Genomic DNA, 22,802 nt, shown 5'->3' with positions numbered 1-22,802 from the left:
TTATTCTTATATCCCTCGAGTACGTGTGGAGCGGGCGGCGATGGACAACACGCGGCACTGCTCTCGCCCAATCATAACCATGAAGTTAAGCGTCCTGGCGCGATGGCAGAGCTAGGATGGGTGACCTCCCTGGGAAGACCTCGTGTCGCGACCGTTTACGTAAATTATGAATAAAACAGTCGAAATAATTGTTTTTCATGAGTTAACCGTCTCCGGAGTAATCTGCGTCATACCCTTCCGCACAGAACCGGCTCACGACAACAAAAATCGATAAATGTTCCCAGAAAATAGAAAAAAAATAAGAAGAAGGAAATAACGAATGTAAAGCTATTATTATTCTTGGGATAAGATAAAATGGAACCAGAATCGAATTTCGAACTTCGTAAGCGGATTTCTCGAGGAAACGAAAGCTTAACAGAAGCGGTAAATCGCAAATTAGAGGGTCTTAGAGAAGGAATTCGGCTAAAATCTCGTCAGCTCATTGCGGAGAATGAGTCTCGTCCGTTTGCCCGTTTACAATCAAATTAGCTTACAATTTTGTCCAAATCCGGCAGTGCCCGAGCTACTTTCATTTCACATGTCTTATCTGGTCCCGATCGAGATTCAGATGATTTGAGCCGAAAATCGTCTGTCAACAAGTAATCAAAAATAGAAAAACACGAAAAAGGGTGCAACACAAGGACTTCCCAGGGGGTCACCCATCCTAGTACTGCTCTCGCCCAAGCACGCTTAACGTTGGAGTTCTAATGGGATCCGGTGCATTAGTGCTGGTATGATCGCACCCGACATTGAGTGGGATGTTTATTCTTATATCCCTCGAGTACGTGTGGAGCGGGCGGCGATGGACAACACGCGGCACTGCTCTCGCCCAATCATAACCATGAAGTTAAGCGTCCTGGCGCGATGGCAGAGCTAGGATGGGTGACCTCCCTGGGAAGACCTCGTGTCGCGACCGTTTACGTAAATTATGGATAAAACAGTCGAAATAATTGTTTTTAATGAGTTAACCGTCTCCGGAGTAATCTGCGTCATACCCTTCCGCACAGAACCGGCTCACGACAACAAAAATCGATAAATGTTCCAGAAAATAGAAAAAAAATAAGAAGAAGGAAATAACGAATGTAAAGCTATTATTATGCCTGGGATACGATAAAATGGAACCGGAATCGAATTTCGAACTTCCTAAGCGGATTTCTCGAGGAAACGAAAGCTTAACAGAAGCGGTAAATCGCAAATTAGAGGGTCTTAGAGAAGGAATTCGGCTAAAATCTCGTCAGCTCATTGCGTAGTAATGAGTCTCGTCCGTTTGCCCGTTTACAATCAAATTAGCCTACAATTTTGTCCAAATCCGGCAGTGCCCGAGCTACTTTCATTTAACATGTCTTATCTGGTCCCGATCGAGATTCAGATGATTTGAGCCGAAAATCGTCTGTCAACAAGTAATCAAAAATAGAAAAACACGAAAAGGGGTGCAACAAGAGGACTTCCCAGGGGGTCACCCATCCTAGTACTGCGCTTTCGCCCAAGCACGCTTAACTTCGGAGTTCTGATGGGATCCGGTGCATTAGTGCTGGTATGATCGCACCCGACATTGAGTGGGATGTTTATTCTTATATCCCTCGAGTACGTGTGGAGCGGGCGGCGATGGACAACACGCGGCACTGCTCTCGCCCAATCATAACCATGAAGTTAAGCGTTCTGGCGCGATGGCAGAGCTAGGATGGGTGACCTCCCTGGGAAGACCTCGTATCGCGACCGTTTACGTAAATTATGGATAAAACAGTCGAAATAATTGTTTTTAATGAGTTAACCGTCTCCGGAGTAATCTGCGTCATACCCTTCCGCACAGAACCGGCTCACGACAACAAAAATCGATAAATGTTCCCAGAAAATAGAAAAAAAATAAGAAGAAGGAAATAACGAATGTAAAGCTATTATTATGCCTCGGATACGATAAAATGGAACCGGAATCGAATTTCGAACTTCCTAAGCGGATTTCTCGAGGAAACGAAAGCTTAACAGAAGCGGTAAATCGCAAATTAGAGGGTCTTAGAGAAGGAATTCGGCTAAAATCTCGTCAGCTCATTGCGTAGTAATGAGTCTCGTCCGTTTGCCCGTTTACAATCAAATTAGCCTACAATTTTGTCCAAATCCTGGCAGTGCCCGAGCTACTTTCATTTAACATGTCTTATCTGGTCCCGATCGAGATTCAGATGATTTGAGCCGAAAATCGTCTGTCAACAAGTAATCAAAAATAGAAAAACACGAAAAGGGGTGCAACACGAGGACTTCCCAGGGGGTCACCCATCCTAGTACATCGCTTTCGCCCAAGCACGCTTAACTTCGGAGTTCTGATGGGATCCGGTGCATTAGTGCTGGTATGATCGCACCCGACATTGAGTGGGATGTTTATTCTTATATCCCTCGAGTACGTGTGGAGCGGGCGGCGATGGACAACACACGGCACTGCTCTCGCCCAATCATAACCATGAAGTTAAGCGTTCTGGCGCGATGGCGGAGCTAGGATGGGTGACCTCCATGGGAAGACCTCGTATCGCGACCGTTTACGTAAATTATAGATAAAACAGTCGAAATAATTGTTTTTAATGAGTTAACCGTCTCCGGAGTAATCTGCGTCATACCCTTCCGCACAGAACCGGCTCACGACAACAAAAATCGATAAATGTTCCCAGAAAATAGAAAAAAAATAAGAAGAAGGAAATAACGAATGTAAAGCTATTATTATGCCTCGGATACGATAAAATGGAACCGGAATCGAATTTCGAACTTCCTAAGCGGATTTCTCGAGGAAACGAAAGCTTAACAGAAGCGGTAAATCGCAAATTAGAGGGTCTTAGAGAAGGAATTCGGCTAAAATCTCGTCAGCTCATTGCGTAGTAATGAGTCTCGTCCGTTTGCCCGTTTACAATCAAATTAGCCTACAATTTTGTCCAAATCCGGCAGTGCCCGAGCTACTTTCATTTAACATGTCTTATCTGGTCCCGATCGAGATTCAGATGATTTGAGCCGAAAATCGTCTGTCAACAAGTAATCAAAAATAGAAAAACACGAAAAGGGGTGCAACACGAGGACTTCCCAGGGGGTCACCCATCCTAGTACTGCGCTTTCGCCCAAGCACGCTTAACTTCGGAGTTCTGATGGGATCCGGTGCATTAGTGCTGGTATGATCGCACCCGACATTGAGTGGGATGTTTATTCTTATATCCCTCGAGTACGTGTGGAGCGGGCGGCGATGGACAACACGCGGCACTGCTCTCGCCCAATCATAACCATGAAGTTAAGCGTTCTGGCGCGATGGCAGAGCTAGGATGGGTGACCTCCCTGGGAAGACCTCGTATCGCGACCGTTTACGTAAATTATGGATAAAACAGTCGAAATAATTGTTTTTAATGAGTTAACCGTCTCCGGAGTAATCTGCGTCATACCCTTCCGCACAGAACCGGCTCACGACAACAAAAATCGATAAATGTTCCCAGAAAATAGAAAAAAAATAAGAAGAAGGAAATAACGAATGTAAAGCTATTATTATGCCTTGGATACGATAAAATGGAACCGGAATCGAATTTCGAACTTCCTAAGCGGATTTCTCGAGAAACGAAAGCTTAACAGAAGCGGTAAATCGCAAATTAGAGGGTCTTAGAGAAGGAATTCGGCTAAAATCTCGTCAGCTCATTGCGTAGTAATGAGTCTCGTCCGTTTGCCCGTTTACAATCAAATTAGCCTACAATTTTGTCCAAATCCGGCAGTGCCCGAGCTACTTTCATTTCACATGTCTTATCTGGTCCCGATCGAGATTCAGATGATTTGAGCCGAAAATCGTCTGTCAACAAGTAATCAAAAATAGAAAAACACGAAAAGGGGTGCAACACGAGGACTTCCCAGGGGGTCACCCATCCTAGTACTGCTCTTCGCCCAAGCACGCTTAACTTCGGAGTTCTGATGGGATCCGGTGCATTAGTGCTGGTATGATCGCACCCGACATTGAGTGGGATGTTTATTCTTATATCCCTCGAGTACGTGTGGAGCGGGCGGCGATGGACAACACGCGGCACTGCTCTCCCCCAATCATAACCATGAAGTTAAGCGTTCTGGCGCGATGGCAGAGCTAGGATGGGTGACCTCGCTGGGAAGACCTCGTGTCGCGACCGTTTACGTAAATTATGGATAAAACAGTCGAAATAATTGTTTTTAATGAGTTAACCGTCTCCGGAGTAATCTGCGTCATACCCTTCCGCACAGAACCGGCTCACGACAACAAAAATCGATAAATGTTCCCAGAAAATAGAAAAAAAATAAGAAGAAGGAAATAACGAATGTAAAGCTATTATTATTCTTAGGATACGATAAAATGGAACCGGAATCGAATTTCGAACTTCCTAAGCGGATTTCTCGAGGAAACGAAAGCTTAACAGAAGCGGTAAATCGCAAATTAGAGGGTCTTAGAGAAGGAATTCGGCTAAAATCTCGTCAGCTCATTGCGTAGTAATGAGTCTCGTCCGTTTGCCCGTTTACAATCAAATTAGCCTACAATTTTGTCCAAATCCGGCAGTGCCCGAGCTACTTTCATTCTACATGTCTTATCTGGTCCCGATCGAGATTCAGATGATTTGAGCCGAAAATCGTCTGTCAACAAGTAATCAAAAATAGAAAAACACGAAAAGGGGTGCAACACGAGGACTTCCCAGGGGGTCACCCATCCTAGTACTGCGCTTTCGCCCAAGCACGCTTAACTTCGGAGTTCTGATGGGATCCGGTGCATTAGTGCTGGTATGATCGCACCCGACATTGAGTGGGATGTTTATTCTTATATCCCTCGAGTACGTGTGGAGCGGGCGGCGATGGACAACACGCGGCACTGCTCTCGCCCAATCATAACCATGAAGTTAAGCGTTCTGGCGCGATGGCAGAGCTAGGATGGGTGACCTCCCTGGGAAGACCTCGTATCGCGACCGTTTACGTAAATTATGGATAAAACAGTCGAAATAATTGTTTTTAATGAGTTAACCGTCTCCGGAGTAATCTGCGTCATACCCTTCCGCACAGAACCGGCTCACGACAACAAAAATCGATAAATGTTCCCAGAAAATAGAAAAAAAATAAGAAGAAGGAAATAACGAATGTAAAGCTATTATTATGCCTCGGATACGATAAAATGGAACCGGAATCGAATTTCGAACTTCCTAAGCGGATTTCTCGAGAAAAACGAAAGCTTAACAGAAGCGGTAAATCGCAAATTAGAGGGTCTTAGAGAAGGAATTCGGCTAAAATCTCGTCAGCTCATTGCGTAGTAATGAGTCTCGTCCGTTTGCCCGTTTACAATCAAATTAGCCTACAATTTTGTCCAAATCCGGCAGTGCCCGAGCTACTTTCATTTCACATGTCTTATCTGGTCCCGATCGAGATTCAGATGATTTGAGCCGAAAATCGTCTGTCAACAAGTAATCAAAAATAGAAAAACACGAAAAGGGTGCAACACGAGGACTTCCCAGGGGGTCACCCATCCTAGTACTGCTTCTCGCCCAAGCACACTTAACTTCGGAGTTCTGATGGGATCCGGTGCATTAGTGCTTGTATGATCGCACCCGTCATTGAGTGGGATGTTTATTCTTATATCCCTCGAGTACGTGTGGAGCAGGCGGCGATGGACAACACCGGCACTGTTCTCGCCCAATCATAACCATGAAGTTAAGCGTTCTGGCGCGATGGCAGAGCTATGATGGGTGACCTCCCTGGGAAGACCTCGTGTCGCGAACCGTTTACGTAAATTATGGATAAAACAGTCGAAATAATTGTTTTTAATGAGTTAACCGTCTCCGGAGTAATCTGCGTCATACCCTTCCGTACAGAACCGGCTCACGACAACAAAAATCGATAAATGTTCCCAGAAAATAGAAAAAAATAAGAAGAAGGAAATAACGAATGTAAAGCAATTATTATGCTTTGGGATACGATAAAATGGAACCGGAATCGAATTTCGAACTTCCTAAGCGGATTTCTCGAGGAAACGAAAGCTTAACAGAAGCGGTAAATCGCAAATTAGAGGGTCTTAGAGAAGGAATTCGGCTAAAATCTCATCAGCTCATTGCGTAGTAATGAGTCTCGTCCGTTTGCCCGTTTACAATCAAATTAGCCTACAATTTTGTCCAAATCCGGCAGTGCCCGAGCTACTTTCATTTCACATAGTCTTATCTGGTCTCGATCGAGATTCAGATGATTTGAGCCGAAAATCGTCTGTCAACAAGTAATCAAAAATAGAAAAACACGAAAAGGGGTGCAACACGAGGACTTCCCAGGGGGTCACCCATCCTAGTACTGCGCTTTCGCCCAAGCACGCTTAACTTCGGAGTTCTGATGGGATCCGGTGCATTAGTGCTGGTATGATCGCACCCGACATTGAGTGGGATGTTTATTCTTATATCCCTCGAGTACGTGTGGAGCGGGCGGCGATGGACAACACGCGGCACTGCTCTCGCCCAATCATAACCATGAAGTTAAGCGTTCTGGCGCGATGGCAGAGCTAGGATGGGTGACCTCCCTGGGAAGACCTCGTGTCGCGACCGTTTACGTAAATTATGGATAAAACAGTCGAAATAATTGTTTTTAATGAGTTAACCGTCTCCGGAGTAATCTGCGTCATACCCTTCCGCACAGAACCGGCTCACGACAACAAAAATCGATAAATGTTCCCAGAAAATAGAAAAAAAATAAGAAGAAGGAAATAACGAATGTAAAGCTATTATTATGCCTAGGATACGATAAAATGGAACCGGAATCGAATTTCGAACTTCCTAAGCGGATTTCTCGAGGAAACGAAAGCTTAACAGAAGCGGTAAATCGCAAATTAGAGGGTCTTAGAGAAGGAATTCGGCTAAAATCTCGTCAGCTCATTGCGTAGTAATGAGTCTCGTCCGTTTGCCCGTTTACAATCAAATTAGCCTACAATTTTGTCCAAATCCGGCAGTGCCCGAGCTACTTTCATTTCACATGTCTTATCTGGTCCCGATCGAGATTCAGATGATTTGAGCCGAAAATCGTCTGTCAACAAGTAATCAAAAATAGAAAAACACGAAAAGGGGTGCAACACGAGGACTTCCCAGGGGGTCACCCATCCTAGTACTGCTCTCGCCCAAGCACGCTTAACTTCGGAGTTCTGATGGGATCCGGTGCATTAGTGCTGGTATGATCGCACCCGACATTGAGTGGGATGTTTATTCTTATATCCCTCGAGTACGTGTGGAGCGGGCGGCGATGGACAACACGCGGCACTGCTCTCGCCCAATCATAACCATGAAGTTAAGCGTTCTGGCGCGATGGCAGAGCTAGGATGGGTGACCTCCCTGGGAAGACCTCGTGTCGCGACCGTTTACGTAAATTATGGATAAAACAGTCGAAATAATTGTTTTTAATGAGTTAACCGTCTCCGGAGTAATCTGCGTCATACCCTTCCGCACAGAACCGGCTCACGACAACAAAAATCGATAAATGTTCCCAGAAAATAGAAAAAAAATAAGAAGAAGGAAATAACGAATGTAAAGCTATTATTATGCCTGGGATACGATAAAATGGAACCGGAATCGAATTTCGAACTTCCTAAGCGGATTTCTCGAGGAAACGAAAGCTTAACAGAAGCGGTAAATCGCAAATTAGAGGGTCTTAGAGAAGGAATTCGGCTAAAATCTCGTCAGCTCATTGCGTAGTAATGAGTCTCGTCCGTTTGCCCGTTTACAATCAAATTAGCCTACAATTTTGTCCAAATCCGGCAGTGCCCGAGCTACTTTCATTTCACATGTCTTATCTGGTCCCGATCGAGATTCAGATGATTTGAGCCGAAAATCGTCTGTCAACAAGTAATCAAAAATAGAAAAACACGAAAAGGGGTGCAACACGAGGACTTCCCAGGGGGTCACCCATCCTAGTACTGCTCTCGCCCAAGCACGCTTAACTTCGGAGTTCTGATGGGATCCGGTGCATTAGTGCTGGTATGATCGCACCCGACATTGAGTGGGATGTTTATTCTTATATCCCTCGAGTACGTGTGGAGCGGGCGGCGATGGACAACACGCGGCACTGCTCTCGCCCAATCATAACCATGAAGTTAAGCGTTCTGGCGCGATGGCAGAGCTAGGATGGGTGACCTCCCTGGGAAGACCTCGTGTCGCGACCGTTTACGTAAATTATGGATAAAACAGTCGAAATAATTGTTTTTAATGAGTTAACCGTCTCCGGAGTAATCTGCGTCATACCCTTCCGCACAGAACCGGCTCACGACAACAAAAATCGATAAATGTTCCCAGAAAATAGAAAAAAAATAAGAAGAAGGAAATAACGAATGTAAAGCTATTATTATGCCTCGGATACGATAAAATGGAACCGGAATCGAATTTCGAACTTCCTAAGCGGATTTCTCGAGGAAACGAAAGCTTAACAGAAGCGGTAAATCGCAAATTAGAGGGTCTTAGAGAAGGAATTCGGCTAAAATCTCGTCAGCTCATTGCGTAGTAATGAGTCTCGTCCGTTTGCCCGTTTACAATCAAATTAGCCTACAATTTTGTCCAAATCCGGCAGTGCCCGAGCTACTTTCATTTCACATGTCTTATCTGGTCCCGATCGAGATTCAGATGATTTGAGCCGAAAATCGTCTGTCAACAAGTAATCAAAAATAGAAAAACACGAAAAGGGGTGCAACACGAGGACTTCTCAGGGGGTCACCCATCCTAGTACTGCGCTTTCGACCAAGCACGCTTAACTTCGGAGTTCTGATGGGATCCGGTGCATTAGTGCTGGTATGATCGCACCCGACATTGAGTGGGATGTTTATTCTTATATCCCTCGAGTACGTGTGGAGCGGGCGGCGATGGACAACACGCGGCACTGCTCTCGCCCAATCATAACCATGAAGTTAAGCGTTCTGGCGCGATGGCAGAGCTAGGATGGGTGACCTCCCTGGGAAGACCTCGTGTCGCGACCGTTTACGTAAATTATGGATAAAACAGTCGAAATAATTGTTTTTAATGAGTTAACCGTCTCCGGAGTAATCTGCGTCATACCCTTCCGCACAGAACCGGCTCACGACAACAAAAATCGATAAATGTTCCCAGAAAATAGAAAAAAAATAAGAAGAAGGAAATAACGAATGTAAAGCTATTATTATGCCTGGGATACGATAAAATGGAACCGGAATCGAATTTCGAACTTCCTAAGCGGATTTCTCGAGGAAACGAAAGCTTAACAGAAGCGGTAAATCGCAAATTAGAGGGTCTTAGAGAAGGAATTCGGCTAAAATCTCGTCAGCTCATTGCGTAGTAATGAGTCTCGTCCGTTTGCCCGTTTACAATCAAATTAGCCTACAATTTTGTCCAAATCCGGCAGTGCCCGAGCTACTTTCATTTCACATGTCTTATCTGGTCCCGATCGAGATTCAGATGATTTGAGCCGAAAATCGTCTGTCAACAAGTAATCAAAATAGAAAAACACGAAAAGGGGTGCAACACGAGGACTTCCCAGGGGGTCACCCATCCTAGTACTGCGCTTTCGCCCAAGCACGCTTAACTTCGGAGTTCTGATGGGATCCGGTGCATTAGTGCTGGTATGATCGCACCCGACATTGAGTGGGATGTTTATTCTTATATCCCTCGAGTACGTGTGGAGCGGGCGGCGATGGACAACACGCGGCACTGCTCTCGCCCAATCATAACCATGAAGTTAAGCGTTCTGGCGCGATGGCAGAGCTAGGATGGGTGACCTCCCTGGGAAGACCTCGTATCGCGACCGTTTACGTAAATTATGGATAAAACAGTCGAAATAATTGTTTTTAATGAGTTAACCGTCTCCGGAGTAATCTGCGTCATACCCTTCCGCACAGAACCGGCTCACGACAACAAAAATCGATAAATGTTCCCAGAAAATAGAAAAAAAATAAGAAGAAGGAAATAACGAATGTAAAGCTATTATTATGCCTCGGATACGATAAAATGGAACCGGAATCGAATTTCGAACTTCCTAAGCGGATTTCTCGAGGAAACGAAAGCTTAACAGAAGCGGTAAATCGCAAATTAGAGGGTCTTAGAGAAGGAATTCGGCTAAAATCTCGTCAGCTCATTGCGTAGTAATGAGTCTCGTCCGTTTGCCCGTTTACAATCAAATTAGCCTACAATTTTGTCCAAATCCGGCAGTGCCCGAGCTACTTTCATTTCACATGTCTTATCTGGTCCCGATCGAGATTCAGATGATTTGAGCCGAAAATCGTCTGTCAACAAGTAATCAAAAATAGAAAAACACGAAAAGGGGTGCAACACGAGGACTTCCCAGGGGGTCACCCATCCTAGTACTGCTCTTCGCCCAAGCACGCTTAACTTCGGAGTTCTGATGGGATCCGGTGCATTAGTGCTGGTATGATCGCACCCGACATTGAGTGGGATGTTTATTCTTATATCCCTCGAGTACGTGTGGAGCGGGCGGCGATGGACAACACGCGGCACTGCTCTCGCCCAATCATAACCATGAAGTTAAGCGTTCTGGCGCGATGGCAGAGCTAGGATGGGTGACCTCCCTGGGAAGACCTCGTGTCGCGACCGTTTACGTAAATTATGGATAAAACAGTCGAAATAATTGTTTTTAATGAGTTAACCGTCTCCGGAGTAATCTGCGTCATACCCTTCCGCACAGAACCGGCTCACGACAACAAAAATCGATAAATGTTCCCAGAAAATAGAAAAAAAATAAGAAGAAGGAAATAACGAATGTAAAGCTATTATTATGCCTAGGATACGATAAAATGGAACCGGAATCGAATTTCGAACTTCCTAAGCGGATTTCTCGAGGAAACGAAAGCTTAACAGAAGCGGTAAATCGCAAATTAGAGGGTCTTAGAGAAGGAATTCGGCTAAAATCTCGTCAGCTCATTGCGTAGTAATGAGTCTCGTCCGTTTGCCCGTTTACAATCAAATTAGCCTACAATTTTGTCCAAATCCGGCAGTGCCCGAGCTACTTTCATTTCACATGTCTTATCTGGTCCCGATCGAGATTCAGATGATTTGAGCCGAAAATCGTCTGTCAACAAGTAATCAAAAATAGAAAAACACGAAAAGGGGTGCAACACGAGGACTTCCCAGGGGGTCACCCATCCTAGTACTGCTCTTCGCCCAAGCACGCTTAACTTCGGAGTTCTGATGGGATCCGGTGCATTAGTGCTGGTATGATCGCACCCGACATTGAGTGGGATGTTTATTCTTATATCCCTCGAGTACGTGTGGAGCGGGCGGCGATGGACAACACGCGGCACTGCTCTCGCCCAATCATAACCATGAAGTTAAGCGTTCTGGCGCGATGGCAGAGCTAGGATGGGTGACCTCCCTGGGAAGACCTCGTGTCGCGACCGTTTACGTAAATTATGGATAAAACAGTCGAAATAATTGTTTTTAATGAGTTAACCGTCTCCGGAGTAATCTGCGTCATACCCTTCCGCACAGAACCGGCTCACGACAACAAAAATCGATAAATGTTCCCAGAAAATAGAAAAAAAATAAGAAGAAGGAAATAACGAATGTAAAGCTATTATTATGCCTTGGATACGATAAAATGGAACCGGAATCGAATTTCGAACTTCCTAAGCGGATTTCTCGAGGAAACGAAAGCTTAACAGAAGCGGTAAATCGCAAATTAGAGGGTCTTAGAGAAGGAATTCGGCTAAAATCTCGTCAGCTCATTGCGTAGTAATGAGTCTCGTCCGTTTGCCCGTTTACAATCAAATTAGCCTACAATTTTGTCCAAATCCGGCAGTGCCCGAGCTACTTTCATTTCACATGTCTTATCTGGTCCCGATCGAGATTCAGATGATTTGAGCCGAAAATCGTCTGTCAACAAGTAATCAAAAATAGAAAAACACGAAAAGGGGTGCAACACGAGGACTTCCCAGGGGGTCACCCATCCTAGTACTGCTCTTCGCCCAAGCACGCTTAACTTCGGAGTTCTGATGGGATCCGGTGCATTAGTGCTGGTATGATCGCACCCGACATTGAGTGGGATGTTTATTCTTATATCCCTCGAGTACGTGTGGAGCGGGCGGCGATGGACAACACGCGGCACTGCTCTCGCCCAATCATAACCATGAAGTTAAGCGTTCTGGCGCGATGGCAGAGCTAGGATGGGTGACCTCCCTGGGAAGACCTCGTGTCGCGACCGTTTACGTAAATTATGGATAAAACAGTCGAAATAATTGTTTTTAATGAGTTAACCGTCTCCGGAGTAATCTGCGTCATACCCTTCCGCACAGAACCGGCTCACGACAACAAAAATCGATAAATGTTCCCAGAAAATAGAAAAAAAATAAGAAGAAGGAAATAACGAATGTAAAGCTATTATTATGCCTGGGATACGATAAAATGGAACCGGAATCGAATTTCGAACTTCCTAAGCGGATTTCTCGAGGAAACGAAAGCTTAACAGAAGCGGTAAATCGCAAATTAGAGGGTCTTAGAGAAGGAATTCGGCTAAAATCTCGTCAGCTCATTGCGTAGTAATGAGTCTCGTCCGTTTGCCCGTTTACAATCAAATTAGCCTACAATTTTGTCCAAATCCGGCAGTGCCCGAGCTACTTTCATTTCACATGTCTTATCTGGTCCCGATCGAGATTCAGATGATTTGAGCCGAAAATCGTCTGTCAACAAGTAATCAAAAATAGAAAAACACGAAAAGGGGTGCAACACGAGGACTTCCCAGGGGGTCACCCATCCTAGTACTGCTCTTCGCCCAAGCACGCTTAACTTCGGAGTTCTGATGGGATCCGGTGCATTAGTGCTGGTATGATCGCACCCGACATTGAGTGGGATGTTTATTCTTATATCCCTCGAGTACGTGTGGAGCGGGCGGCGATGGACAACACGCGGCACTGCTCTCGCCCAATCATAACCATGAAGTTAAGCGTTCTGGCGCGATGGCAGAGCTAGGATGGGTGACCTCCCTGGGAAGACCTCGTGTCGCGACCGTTTACGTAAATTATGGATAAAACAGTCGAAATAATTGTTTTTAATGAGTTAACCGTCTCCGGAGTAATCTGCGTCATACCCTTCCGCACAGAACCGGCTCACGACAACAAAAATCGATAAATGTTCCCAGAAAATAGAAAAAAAATAAGAAGAAGGAAATAACGAATGTAAAGCTATTATTATGCCTGGGATACGATAAAATGGAACCGGAATCGAATTTCGAACTTCCTAAGCGGATTTCTCGAGGAAACGAAAGCTTAACAGAAGCGGTAAATCGCAAATTAGAGGGTCTTAGAGAAGGAATTCGGCTAAAATCTCGTCAGCTCATTGCGTAGTAATGAGTCTCGTCCGTTTGCCCGTTTACAATCAAATTAGCCTACAATTTTGTCCAAATCCGGCAGTGCCCGAGCTACTTTCATTTCACATGTCTTATCTGGTCCCGATCGAGATTCAGATGATTTGAGCCGAAAATCGTCTGTCAACAAGTAATCAAAAATAGAAAAACACGAAAAGGGGTGCAACACGAGGACTTCCCAGGGGGTCACCCATCCTAGTACTGCTCTTCGCCCAAGCACGCTTAACTTCGGAGTTCTGATGGGATCCGGTGCATTAGTGCTGGTATGATCGCACCCGACATTGAGTGGGATGTTTATTCTTATATCCCTCGAGTACGTGTGGAGCGGGCGGCGATGGACAACACGCGGCACTGCTCTCGCCCAATCATAACCATGAAGTTAAGCGTTCTGGCGCGATGGCAGAGCTAGGATGGGTGACCTCCCTGGGAAGACCTCGTGTCGCGACCGTTTACGTAAATTATGGATAAAACAGTCGAAATAATTGTTTTTAATGAGTTCACCGTCTCCGGAGTAATCTGCGTCATACCCTTCCGCACAGAACCGGCTCACGACAACAAAAATCGATAAATGTTCCCAGAAAATAGAAAAAAAATAAGAAGAAGGAAATAACGAATGTAAAGCTATTATTATGCCTTAGGATACGATAAAATGGAACCGGAATCGAATTTCGAACTTCCTAAGCGGATTTCTCGAGGAAACGAAAGCTTAACAGAAGCGGTAAATCGCAAATTAGAGGGTCTTAGAGAAGGAATTCGGCTAAAATCTCGTCAGCTCATTGCGTAGTAATGAGTCTCGTCCGTTTGCCCGTTTACAATCAAATTAGCCTACAATTTTGTCCAAATCCGGCAGTGCCCGAGCTACTTTCATTTCACATGTCTTATCTGGTCCCGATCGAGATTCAGATGATTTGAGCCGAAAATCGTCTGTCAACAAGTAATCAAAAATAGAAAAACACGAAAAGGGGTGCAACACGAGGACTTCCCAGGGGGTCACCCATCCTAGTACTGCTCTTCGCCCAAGCACGCTTAACTTCGGAGTTCTGATGGGATCCGGTGCATTAGTGCTGGTATGATCGCACCCGACATTGAGTGGGATGTTTATTCTTATATCCCTCGAGTACGTGTGGAGCGGGCGGCGATGGACAACACGCGGCACTGCTCTCGCCCAATCATAACCATGAAGTTAAGCGTTCTGGCGCGATGGCAGAGCTAGGATGGGTGACCTCCCTGGGAAGACCTCGTGTCGCGACCGTTTACGTAAATTATGGATAAAACAGTCGAAATAATTGTTTTTAATGAGTTAACCGTCTCCGGAGTAATCTGCGTCATACCCTTCCGCACAGAACCGGCTCACGACAACAAAAATCGATAAATGTTCCCAGAAAATAGAAAAAAAATAAGAAGAAGGAAATAACGAATGTAAAGCTATTATTATGCTTGGGATACGATAAAATGGAACCGGAATCGAATTTCGAACTTCCTAAGCGGATTTCTCGAGGAAACGAAAGCTTAACAGAAGCGGTAAATCGCAAATTAGAGGGTCTTAGAGAAGGAATTCGGCTAAAATCTCGTCAGCTCATTGCGTAGTAATGAGTCTCGTCCGTTTGCCCGTTTACAATCAAATTAGCCTACAATTTTGTCCAAATCCGGCAGTGCCCGAGCTACTTTCATTTCACATGTCTTATCTGGTCCCGATCGAGATTCAGATGATTTGAGCCGAAAATCGTATGTCAACAAGTAATCAAAAATAGAAAAACACGAAAAGGGGTGCAACACGAGGACTTCCCAGGGGTCACCCATCCTAGTACTGCTCTCGCCCAAGCACGCTTAACTTCGGAGTTCTGATGGGATCCGGTGCATTAGTGCTGGTATGATCGCACCCGACATTGAGTGGGATGTTTATTCTTATATCCCTCGAGTACGTGTGGAGCGGGCGGCGATGGACAACACGCGGCACTGCTCTCGCCCAATCATAACCATGAAGTTAAGCGTTCTGGCGCGATGGCAGAGCTAGGATGGGTGACCTCCCTGGGAAGACCTCGTGTCGCGACCGTTTACGTAAATTATGGATAAAACAGTTGAAATAATTGTTTTTAATGAGTTGACCGTCTCCGGAGTAATCTACGTCATACCCTTCCGCACAGAACCGGCTCACGACAACAAAAATCGATAAATGTTCCCAGAAAATAGAAAAAAAATAAGAAGAAGGAAATAACGAATGTAAAGCTATTATTATGCCTGGGATACGATAAAATGGAACCGGAATCGAATTTCGAACTTCCTAGGCGGATTTCTCGAGGAAACGAAAGTTGAACAAAAGCGGTAAATCGCAAATTAGAGGGTCTTAGAGAAGGAATTCGGCTAAAATCTCGTCAGCTTATTGCGTAGCAATGAGTCTCGTCCGTTTGCCCTTTTACAATCAAATTAGCCTACAATTTTGTCCAAATCCGGCAGTGCCCGATCTACTTTCATTTCACATGTCTTATCTGGTCCCGATCGAGATTCAGATGATTTGAGCCGAAAATCGTATGTCAACATGTAATCAAAAATAGAAAAACACGAAAAGGGGTGCAACACGAGGACTTCCCAGGAGGTTAGCCATCCTAGTACTGCTCTCGCCCAAGCACCTTAACTTCGGAGTTCTGATGGGATCCGGTGCATTAGTGCTGGTATGATCGCACCCGACATTGAGTGGGATGTTTATTCTTATATCCCTCGAGTACGTGTGGAGCGGGCGGCGATGGACAACACGCGGCCCTGCTCTCGCCCAATCATAACCATGAGGTTAAGCGTTCTGGCGCTATGGCAGAGCTAGGATGGGTGACCTCCCTGGGAAGATCTCGTATCGCGACCGTTTATGTAAATTATGGATAAAACAGTCGAAATAATTGTTTTTAATGAGTTAACCGTCTCCGGAGTAATCTGCGTCATACCCTTCCGCACAGAACCGGCTCACGACAACAAAAATCGATAAATGTTCCCATAAAATAGAAAAAAAATAAGAAGAAGGAAATAACGAATGTAAAGCTATTATTATGCCTGGGATACGATAAAATGGAACCGGAATCGAATTTCGAACTTCCTAAGCGGATTTCTCGAGGAAACGAAAGCTTAACAGAAGCGGTAAATCGCAAATTAGAGGGTCTTAGAGAAGGAATTCGGCTAAAATCTCGTCAGCTCATTGCGTAGTAATGAGTCTCGTCCGTTTGCCCGTTTACAATCAAATTAGCCTACAATTTTGTCCAAATCCGGCAGTGCCCGAGCTACTTTCATTTCACATGTCTTATCTGGTCCCGATCGAGATTCAGATGATTTGAGCCGAAAATCGTCTGTCAACAAGTAATCAAAATAGAAAAACACGAAAAGGGGTGCAACACGAGGACTTCCCAGGGGGTCACCCATCCTAGTACTGCGCTTTCGCCCAAGCACGCTTAACTTCGGAGTTCTGATGGGATCCGGTGCATTAGTGCTGGTATGATCGCACCCGACATTGAGTGGGATGTTTATTCTTATATCCCTCGAGTACGTGTGGAGCGGGCGGCGATGGACAACACGCGGCCCTGCTCTCGCCCAATCATAACCATGAAGTTAAGCGTTCTGGCGCGATGGCAGAGCTAGGATGGGTGACCTCCCTGGGAAGACCTCGTAGTCGCGACCGTTTACGTAAATTATGGATAAAACAGTCGAAATAATTGTTTTTAATGAGTTAACCGTCTCCGGAGTAATCTGCGTCATACCCTTCCGCACAGAACCGGCTCACGACAACAAAAATCGATAAATGTTCCCAGAAAATAGAAAAAAAATAAGAAGAAGGAAATAACGAATGTAAAGCTATTATTATGCCTCGGATACGATAAAATGGAACCGGAATCGAATTTCGAACTTCCTAAGCGGATTTCTCGAGGAAACGAAAGCTTAACAGAAGCGGTAAATCGCAAATTAGAGGGTCTTAGAGAAGGAATTCGGCTAAAATCTCGTCAGCTCATTGCGTAGTAATGAGTCTCGTCCGTTTGCCCGTTTACAATCAAATTAGCCTACAATTTTGTCCAAATCCGGCAGTGCCCGAGCTACTTTCATTTCACATGTCTTATCTGGTCCCGATCGAGATTCAGATGATTTGAGCCGAAAATCGTCTGTCAACAAGTAATCAAAAATAGAAAAACACGAAAAGGGGTGCAACACGAGGACTTCCCAGGGGGTCACCCATCCTAGTACTGCACCTTCGCCCAAGCACGCTTAACTTCGGAGTTCTGATGGGATCCGGTGCATTAGTGCTGGTATGATCGCACCCGACATTGAGTGGGATGTTTATTCTTATATCCCTCGAGTACGTGTGGAGCGGGCGGCGATGGACAACACGCGGCACTGCTCTCGCCCAATCATAACCATGAAGTTAAGCGTTCTGGCGCGATGGCAGAGCTATGATGGGTGACCTCCCTGGGAAGACCTCGTGTCGCGACCGTTTACGTAAATTATGGATAAAACAGTCGAAATAATTGTTTTTAATGAGTTCACCGTCTCCGGAGTAATCTGCGTCATACCCTTCCGCACAGAACCGGCTCACGACAACAAAAATCGATAAATGTTCCCAGAAAATAGAAAAAAAATAAGAAGAAGGAAATAACGAATGTAAAGCTATTATTATGCCTGGGATACGATAAAATGGAACCGGAATCGAATTTCGAACTTCCTAAGCGGATTTCTCGAGGAAACGAAAGCTTAACAGAAGCGGTAAATCGCAAATTAGAGGGTCTTAGAGAAGGAATTCGGCTAAAATCTCGTCAGCTCATTGCGTAGTAATGAGTCTCGTCCGTTTGCCCGTTTACAATCAAATTAGCCTACAATTTTGTTCCAAATCCGGCAGTGCCCGAGCTACTTTCATTTCACATGTCTTATCTGGTCCCGATCGAGATTCAGATGATTTGAGCCGAAAATCGTCTGTCAACAAGTAATCAAAAATAGAAAAACACGAAAAGGGGTGCAACACGAGGACTTCCCAGGGGGTCACCCATCCTAGTACTGCGCTTTCGCCCAAGCACGCTTAACTTCGGAGTTCTGATGGGATCCGGTGCATTAGTGCTGGTATGATCGCACCCGACATTGAGTGGGATGTTTATTCTTATATCCCTCGAGTACGTGTGGAGCGGGCGGCGATGGACAACACGCGGCACTGCTCTCGCCCAATCATAACCATGAAGTTAAGCGTTCTGGCGCGATGGCAGAGCTAGGATGGGTGACCTCCCTGGGAAGACCTCGTATCGCGACCGTTTACTGTAAATTATGGATAAAACAGTCGAAATAATTGTTTTTAATGAGTTAACCGTCTCCGGAGTAATCTGCGTCATACCCTTCCGCACAGAACCGGCTCACGACAACAAAAATCGATAAATGTTCCCAGAAAATAGAAAAAAAATAAGAAGAAGGAAATAACGAATGTAAAGCTATTATTATGCCTCGGATACGATAAAATGGAACCGGAATCGAATTTCGAACTTCCTAAGCGGATTTCTCGAGGAAACGAAAGCTGAACAGAAGCGGTAAATCGCAAATTAGAGGGTCTTAGAGAAGGAATTCGGCTAAAATCTCGTCAGCTCATTGCGTAGTAATGAGTCTCGTCCGTTTGCCCGTTTACAATCAAATTAGCCTACAATTTTGTCCAAATCCGGCAGTGCCCGAGCTACTTTCATTTCACATGTCTTATCTGGTCCCGATCGAGATTCAGATGATTTGAGCCGAAAATCGTCTGTCAACAAGTAATCAAAAATAGAAAAACACGAAAAGGGGTGCAACACGAGGACTTCCCAGGGGGTCACCCATCCTAGTACTGCTCTTCGCCCAAGCACGCTTAACTTCGGAGTTCTGATGGGATCCGGTGCATTAGTGCTGGTATGATCGCACCCGACATTGAGTGGGATGTTTATTCTTATATCCCTCGAGTACGTGTGGAGCGGGCGGCGATGGACAACACGCGGCACTGCTCTCGCCCAATCATAACCATGAAGTTAAGCGTTCTGGCGCGATGGCAGAGCTAGGATGGGTGACCTCCCTGGGAAGACCTCGTGTCGCGACCGTTTACGTAAATTATGGATAAAACAGTCGAAATAATTGTTTTTAATGAGTTCACCGTCTCCGGAGTAATCTGCGTCATACCCTTCCGCACAGAACCGGCTCACGACAACAAAAATCGATAAATGTTCCCAGAAAATAGAAAAAAAAATAAGAAGAAGGAAATAACGAATGTAAAGCTATTATTATGCCTGGGATACGATAAAATGGAACCGGAATCGAATTTCGAACTTCCTAAGCGGATTTCTCGAGGAAACGAAAGCTTAACAGAAGCGGTAAATCGCAAATTAGAGGGTCTTAGAGAAGGAATTCGGCTAAAATCTCGTCAGCTCATTGCGTAGTAATGAGTCTCGTCCGTTTGCCCGTTTACAATCAAATTAGCCTACAATTTTGTCCAAATCCGGCAGTGCCCGAGCTACTTTCATTTCACATGTCTTATCTGGTCCCGATCGAGATTCAGATGATTTGAGCCGAAAATCGTCTGTCAACAAGTAATCAAAAATAGAAAAACACGAAAAGGGGTGCAACACGAGGACTTCCCAGGGGGTCACCCATCCTAGTACTGCGCTTTCGCCCAAGCACGCTTAACTTCGGAGTTCTGATGGGATCCGGTGCATTAGTGCTGGTATGATCGCACCCGACATTGAGTGGGATGTTTATTCTTATATCCCTCGAGTACGTGTGGAGCGGGCGGCGATGGACAACACGCGGCACTGCTCTCGCCCAATCATAACCATGAAGTTAAGCGTTCTGGCGCGATGGCAGAGCTAGGATGGGTGACCTCCCTGGGAAGACCTCGTAGTCGCGACCGTTTACGTAAATTATGGATAAAACAGTCGAAATAATTGTTTTTAATGAGTTAACCGTCTCCGGAGTAATCTGCGTCATACCCTTCCGCACAGAACCGGCTCACGACAACAAAAATCGATAAATGTTCCCAGAAAATAGAAAAAAAATAAGAAGAAGGAAATAACGAATGTAAAGCTATTATTATGCCTCGGATACGATAAAATGGAACCGGAATCGAATTTCGAACTTCCTAAGCGGATTTCTCGAGGAAACGAAAGCTTAACAGAAGCGGTAAATCGCAAATTAGAGGGTCTTAGAGAAGGAATTCGGCTAAAATCTCGTCAGCTCATTGCGTAGTAATGAGTCTCGTCCGTTTGCCCGTTTACAATCAAATTAGCCTACAATTTTGTCCAAATCCGGCAGTGCCCGAGCTACTTTCATTTCACATGTCTTATCTGGTCCCGATCGAGATTCAGATGATTTGAGCCGAAAATCGTCTGTCAACAAGTAATCAAAATAGAAAAACACGAAAAGGGGTGCAACACGAGGACTTCCCAGGGGGTCACCCATCCTAGTACTGCTCTCGCCCAAGCACGCTTAACTTCGGAGTTCTGATGGGATCCGGTGCATTAGTGCTGGTATGATCGCACCCGACATTGAGTGGGATGTTTATTCTTATATCCCTCGAGTACGTGTGGAGCGGGCGGCGATGGACAACACGCGGCACTGCTCTCGCCCAATCATAACCATGAAGTTAAGCGTTCTGGCGCGATGGCAGAGCTAGGATGGGTGACCTCCCTGGGAAGACCTCGTGTCGCGACCGTTTACGTAAATTATGGATAAAACAGTCGAAATAATTGTTTTTAATGAGTTCACCGTCTCCGGAGTAATCTGCGTCATACCCTTCCGCACAGAACCGGCTCACGACAACAAAAATCGATAAATGTTCCCAGAAAATAGAAAAAAAATAAGAAGAAGGAAATAACGAATGTAAAGCTATTATTATGCCTGGGATACGATAAAATGGAACCGGAATCGAATTTCGAACTTCCTAAGCGGATTTCTCGAGGAAACGAAAGCTTAACAGAAGCGGTAAATCGCAAATTAGAGGGTCTTAGAGAAGGAATTCGGCTAAAATCTCGTCAGCTCATTGCGTAGTAATGAGTCTCGTCCGTTTGCCCGTTTACAATCAAATTAGCCTACAATTTTGTCCAAATCCGGCAGTGCCCGAGCTACTTTCATTTCACATGTCTTATCTGGTCCCGATCGAGATTCAGATGATTTGAGCCGAAAATCGTCTGTCAACAAGTAATCAAAAATAGAAAAACACGAAAAGGGGTGCAACACGAGGACTTCCCAGGGGGTCACCCATCCTAGTACTGCGCTTTCGCCCAAGCACGCTTAACTTCGGAGTTCTGATGGGATCCGGTGCATTAGTGCTGGTATGATCGCACCCGACATTGAGTGGGATGTTTATTCTTATATCCCTCGAGTACGTGTGGAGCGGGCGGCGATGGACAACACGCGGCACTGCTCTCGCCCAATCATAACCATGAAGTTAAGCGTTCTGGCGCGATGGCAGAGCTAGGATGGGTGACCTCCCTGGAAGACCTCGTATCGCGACCGTTTACTGTAAATTATGGATAAAACAGTCGAAATAATTGTTTTTAATGAGTTAACCGTCTCCGGAGTAATCTGCGTCATACCCTTCCGCACAGAACCGGCTCACGACAACAAAAATCGATAAATGTTCCCAGAAAATAGAAAAAAAATAAGAAGAAGGAAATAACGAATGTAAAGCTATTATTATGCCTCGGATACGATAAAATGGAACCGGAATCGAATTTCGAACTTCCTAAGCGGATTTCTCGAGAAAACGAAAGCTGAACAGAAGCGGTAAATCGCAAATTAGAGGGTCTTAGAGAAGGAATTCGGCTAAAATCTCGTCAGCTCATTGCGTAGTAATGAGTCTCGTCCGTTTGCCCGTTTACAATCAAATTAGCCTACAATTTTGTCCAAATCCGGCAGTGCCCGAGCTACTTTCATTTCACATGTCTTATCTGGTCCCGATCGAGATTCAGATGATTTGAGCCGAAAATCGTCTGTCAGACAAGTAATCAAAAATAGAAAAACACGAAAAGGGGTGCAACACGAGGACTTCCCAGGGGGTCACCCATCCTAGTACTGCTCTCGCCCAAGCACCTTAACTTCGGAGTTCTGATGGGATCCGGTGCATTAGTGCTGGTATGATCGCACCCGACATTGAGTGGGATGTTTATTCTTATATCCCTCGAGTACGTGTGGAGCGGGCCGGCGATGGACAACACGCGGCACTGCTCGTCAGCCCAATCATAACCATGAAGTTAAGCGTTTCTGACGCGATGGCAGAGCTATGATGGGTGACCTCCCTGGGAAGACCTCGTGTCGCGACCGTTTACGTAAATATGGATAAAAACAGTCGAAATAATTGTTTTTAATGAGTTCACCGTCTCCGGAGTAATCTGCGTCATACTCCTTCCGCCAAAACCGGCTCACGACACAAAATCGCTAAATGTTCCAGCAACGAAACTAGAAAAAAAAATAAGAAG

General features: G+C 45.3%; 28 non-coding genes across 28 annotated transcripts; all 28 read right to left on the bottom strand.

Annotated features, from left to right (window-relative positions):
- Positions 1–665: 665 nt before the first annotated feature.
- Positions 666–784, bottom strand: LOC142513876 (5S ribosomal RNA). Its single transcript, XR_012809799.1, has one exon. It is a non-coding gene; the product is annotated as a 5S ribosomal RNA (ribosomal RNA).
- Positions 785–1,466: 682 nt separating this feature from the next.
- LOC142516555 (5S ribosomal RNA) lies at positions 1,467–1,587 on the bottom strand. Its single transcript, XR_012812343.1, has one exon. It is a non-coding gene; the product is annotated as a 5S ribosomal RNA (ribosomal RNA).
- A 684-nt stretch (positions 1,588–2,271) lies between these two features.
- On the bottom strand, positions 2,272–2,392 carry LOC142514853 (5S ribosomal RNA). The gene has a single exon (XR_012810729.1). It is a non-coding gene; the product is annotated as a 5S ribosomal RNA (ribosomal RNA).
- A 683-nt stretch (positions 2,393–3,075) lies between these two features.
- LOC142514412 (5S ribosomal RNA) lies at positions 3,076–3,196 on the bottom strand. The gene has a single exon (XR_012810306.1). It is a non-coding gene; the product is annotated as a 5S ribosomal RNA (ribosomal RNA).
- A 682-nt stretch (positions 3,197–3,878) lies between these two features.
- LOC142513145 (5S ribosomal RNA) lies at positions 3,879–3,998 on the bottom strand. Its single transcript, XR_012809106.1, has one exon. It is a non-coding gene; the product is annotated as a 5S ribosomal RNA (ribosomal RNA).
- Positions 3,999–4,681: 683 nt separating this feature from the next.
- On the bottom strand, positions 4,682–4,802 carry LOC142514411 (5S ribosomal RNA). Its single transcript, XR_012810305.1, has one exon. It is a non-coding gene; the product is annotated as a 5S ribosomal RNA (ribosomal RNA).
- Positions 4,803–5,485: 683 nt separating this feature from the next.
- LOC142516430 (5S ribosomal RNA) lies at positions 5,486–5,605 on the bottom strand. Its single transcript, XR_012812224.1, has one exon. It is a non-coding gene; the product is annotated as a 5S ribosomal RNA (ribosomal RNA).
- A 684-nt stretch (positions 5,606–6,289) lies between these two features.
- Positions 6,290–6,410, bottom strand: LOC142514410 (5S ribosomal RNA). The gene has a single exon (XR_012810304.1). It is a non-coding gene; the product is annotated as a 5S ribosomal RNA (ribosomal RNA).
- Positions 6,411–7,093: 683 nt separating this feature from the next.
- On the bottom strand, positions 7,094–7,212 carry LOC142509198 (5S ribosomal RNA). Its single transcript, XR_012807383.1, has one exon. It is a non-coding gene; the product is annotated as a 5S ribosomal RNA (ribosomal RNA).
- Positions 7,213–7,895: 683 nt separating this feature from the next.
- LOC142509083 (5S ribosomal RNA) lies at positions 7,896–8,014 on the bottom strand. The gene has a single exon (XR_012807271.1). It is a non-coding gene; the product is annotated as a 5S ribosomal RNA (ribosomal RNA).
- Positions 8,015–8,697: 683 nt separating this feature from the next.
- On the bottom strand, positions 8,698–8,818 carry LOC142516460 (5S ribosomal RNA). Its single transcript, XR_012812253.1, has one exon. It is a non-coding gene; the product is annotated as a 5S ribosomal RNA (ribosomal RNA).
- Positions 8,819–9,500: 682 nt separating this feature from the next.
- LOC142514409 (5S ribosomal RNA) lies at positions 9,501–9,621 on the bottom strand. Its single transcript, XR_012810303.1, has one exon. It is a non-coding gene; the product is annotated as a 5S ribosomal RNA (ribosomal RNA).
- A 683-nt stretch (positions 9,622–10,304) lies between these two features.
- On the bottom strand, positions 10,305–10,424 carry LOC142513144 (5S ribosomal RNA). The gene has a single exon (XR_012809105.1). It is a non-coding gene; the product is annotated as a 5S ribosomal RNA (ribosomal RNA).
- A 683-nt stretch (positions 10,425–11,107) lies between these two features.
- LOC142513143 (5S ribosomal RNA) lies at positions 11,108–11,227 on the bottom strand. Its single transcript, XR_012809104.1, has one exon. It is a non-coding gene; the product is annotated as a 5S ribosomal RNA (ribosomal RNA).
- Positions 11,228–11,910: 683 nt separating this feature from the next.
- On the bottom strand, positions 11,911–12,030 carry LOC142513142 (5S ribosomal RNA). The gene has a single exon (XR_012809103.1). It is a non-coding gene; the product is annotated as a 5S ribosomal RNA (ribosomal RNA).
- A 683-nt stretch (positions 12,031–12,713) lies between these two features.
- Positions 12,714–12,833, bottom strand: LOC142513141 (5S ribosomal RNA). Its single transcript, XR_012809102.1, has one exon. It is a non-coding gene; the product is annotated as a 5S ribosomal RNA (ribosomal RNA).
- A 683-nt stretch (positions 12,834–13,516) lies between these two features.
- On the bottom strand, positions 13,517–13,636 carry LOC142513140 (5S ribosomal RNA). Its single transcript, XR_012809101.1, has one exon. It is a non-coding gene; the product is annotated as a 5S ribosomal RNA (ribosomal RNA).
- A 684-nt stretch (positions 13,637–14,320) lies between these two features.
- LOC142513139 (5S ribosomal RNA) lies at positions 14,321–14,440 on the bottom strand. The gene has a single exon (XR_012809100.1). It is a non-coding gene; the product is annotated as a 5S ribosomal RNA (ribosomal RNA).
- Positions 14,441–15,123: 683 nt separating this feature from the next.
- LOC142510425 (5S ribosomal RNA) lies at positions 15,124–15,241 on the bottom strand. The gene has a single exon (XR_012808536.1). It is a non-coding gene; the product is annotated as a 5S ribosomal RNA (ribosomal RNA).
- Positions 15,242–15,924: 683 nt separating this feature from the next.
- LOC142515283 (5S ribosomal RNA) lies at positions 15,925–16,042 on the bottom strand. The gene has a single exon (XR_012811137.1). It is a non-coding gene; the product is annotated as a 5S ribosomal RNA (ribosomal RNA).
- A 682-nt stretch (positions 16,043–16,724) lies between these two features.
- LOC142514408 (5S ribosomal RNA) lies at positions 16,725–16,845 on the bottom strand. Its single transcript, XR_012810302.1, has one exon. It is a non-coding gene; the product is annotated as a 5S ribosomal RNA (ribosomal RNA).
- A 684-nt stretch (positions 16,846–17,529) lies between these two features.
- Positions 17,530–17,650, bottom strand: LOC142513751 (5S ribosomal RNA). The gene has a single exon (XR_012809680.1). It is a non-coding gene; the product is annotated as a 5S ribosomal RNA (ribosomal RNA).
- Positions 17,651–18,334: 684 nt separating this feature from the next.
- On the bottom strand, positions 18,335–18,455 carry LOC142514407 (5S ribosomal RNA). The gene has a single exon (XR_012810301.1). It is a non-coding gene; the product is annotated as a 5S ribosomal RNA (ribosomal RNA).
- Positions 18,456–19,139: 684 nt separating this feature from the next.
- On the bottom strand, positions 19,140–19,259 carry LOC142513138 (5S ribosomal RNA). Its single transcript, XR_012809099.1, has one exon. It is a non-coding gene; the product is annotated as a 5S ribosomal RNA (ribosomal RNA).
- Positions 19,260–19,943: 684 nt separating this feature from the next.
- LOC142514406 (5S ribosomal RNA) lies at positions 19,944–20,064 on the bottom strand. The gene has a single exon (XR_012810300.1). It is a non-coding gene; the product is annotated as a 5S ribosomal RNA (ribosomal RNA).
- A 683-nt stretch (positions 20,065–20,747) lies between these two features.
- Positions 20,748–20,866, bottom strand: LOC142508966 (5S ribosomal RNA). Its single transcript, XR_012807161.1, has one exon. It is a non-coding gene; the product is annotated as a 5S ribosomal RNA (ribosomal RNA).
- A 683-nt stretch (positions 20,867–21,549) lies between these two features.
- LOC142514405 (5S ribosomal RNA) lies at positions 21,550–21,670 on the bottom strand. The gene has a single exon (XR_012810299.1). It is a non-coding gene; the product is annotated as a 5S ribosomal RNA (ribosomal RNA).
- Positions 21,671–22,354: 684 nt separating this feature from the next.
- Positions 22,355–22,472, bottom strand: LOC142513386 (5S ribosomal RNA). The gene has a single exon (XR_012809335.1). It is a non-coding gene; the product is annotated as a 5S ribosomal RNA (ribosomal RNA).
- Between the last annotated feature and the right edge of the window lie 330 nt (positions 22,473–22,802).

This window comes from Primulina tabacum, chromosome 10, assembly GCF_025594145.1.
Source record: "Primulina tabacum isolate GXHZ01 chromosome 10, ASM2559414v2, whole genome shotgun sequence".
NCBI classification, from domain to species: Eukaryota; Viridiplantae; Streptophyta; class Magnoliopsida; order Lamiales; family Gesneriaceae; genus Primulina; species Primulina tabacum.
This window is presented reverse-complemented; position numbering and strand designations above follow the sequence as displayed.